Source organism: Dromiciops gliroides, chromosome 5 (genome assembly GCF_019393635.1).
Source record: "Dromiciops gliroides isolate mDroGli1 chromosome 5, mDroGli1.pri, whole genome shotgun sequence".
In the NCBI taxonomy this organism is placed as follows: Eukaryota; Metazoa; Chordata; class Mammalia; order Microbiotheria; family Microbiotheriidae; genus Dromiciops; species Dromiciops gliroides.
Genome location: NC_057865.1, coordinates 139,041,817 through 139,043,187, shown reverse-complemented (window position 1 = coordinate 139,043,187; position 1,371 = coordinate 139,041,817). Strand labels below are relative to the sequence as shown.

The 1,371-nt window shown below is 40.0% G+C and overlaps 1 pseudogene; it reads left to right on the top strand.

Annotated features, from left to right (window-relative positions):
• Positions 1-655: 655 nt before the first annotated feature.
• On the top strand, positions 656-1,116 carry LOC122729444 (annotated as a pseudogene).
• The last annotated feature ends 255 nt before the right edge of the window (positions 1,117-1,371 follow it).

Genomic DNA, 1,371 nt, shown 5'->3' with positions numbered 1-1,371 from the left:
TCTATCACAGATCTACTAAATGAGAAGAATTTTTTAAAGTCCTTGATATTAATTTATTTGTCCATGGATTAAGGTTTACTATATGTATAGTATAAGACATGGTCCTGGTACACAGGAAGCTTATGATCTAGTGTAGGAGACAAATATATATATACAGGTTAGATGGCAATGCTTGATTAACTGTCAAATGAAAGATACAGACAATAAAAGATCAATTCAGAGCTGAGAGAGATTCCCATAGACTGTAATTAACCATGAATGCTTCATAAATTGTGACACAGGCAAGGCCTTGAAAGAAGAGTAGAATCTGCATAGATAAAGAGGAGGTGAATGGGCATAAGAGACAGGGAAATGGCATGATCAAGGGCATAAAAGAAGCAACACATATTCAATTTTTATCTGACAGTAAGATCTCCAAAGGAAAGAAAGAATCAGCATATTCTTGAGATATTACAGGGAAAGAATTGACAAGATTTGGTGATTTACCTGATACAAAAAACAAAGGAGTGGAAAAGGTAATTAACAATTCAGGTTTAAGCCTGAGGAAAAGCAGAAAGAGGCTTTGTAGTATTCCATCTTCAATATTAAGTATTTACTGCAGATTCCAATCCGGTTCCATCTAGTTCTCTGGACTGCTCCCGCTGCGGGTCCTAGTAGCCCAGCGGCGGGAGGAGGAGCGTCGAGGCCCAGCAGCCCTGCTTGAGAAGAAGCGGCCGCGGCCTTTTCCCTCCGACCCCATACCCTAGTCGCTCCCGCCGGTGCTCGCCCGTGTGTGGGGAGAGGGAGCTGATCCATACTCGCAGCCAAGATGCCCAAGAGGAAGGTCAACTCTGCAGAAGGGGAAGTAAAGGAGGAGCCCAAGAGGAGATCTGCCAGATTGTCAGCTAAACCAGTCCTTACAAAGGTTGAACCCAAGCCCAAAAAGACAGCAGGGAAGGATAAATCTGAGGACAAAAAAGTTCACACAAAAGGAAAAAAGGAGCAAAAGGAAAACAAACTGAAGCTACTAACCAAGAAGAAAATAAAGATGAATTGCCTGCAGAAAATGGAGAAACTAAAATGAAGAGGTTCCAGTCTCTGATTCAGCAGGAGAAAAAGAAACCAAAATCTGAATAACATCTCATACCAAGTCTTTTAAACAATTGTCCCTGTTACCTCCCTTCTTGTACAATTCAGAGGAATATTTTTATCAACTATTTTGTAAATGCCAGTTTTTTAGTAGCTCTAGAAACACAATTTTTAAGGAGGCAATCCCACCTCATCACATTAATTTTTTAAAACATTTAGATAAGTGTGAGCCAATCTAAAGTGGCTTTATTTAGAGTCCTATTTAAAGAGGTAAAATTGTGTGCTGGTTGTCAGTTGGTTTTT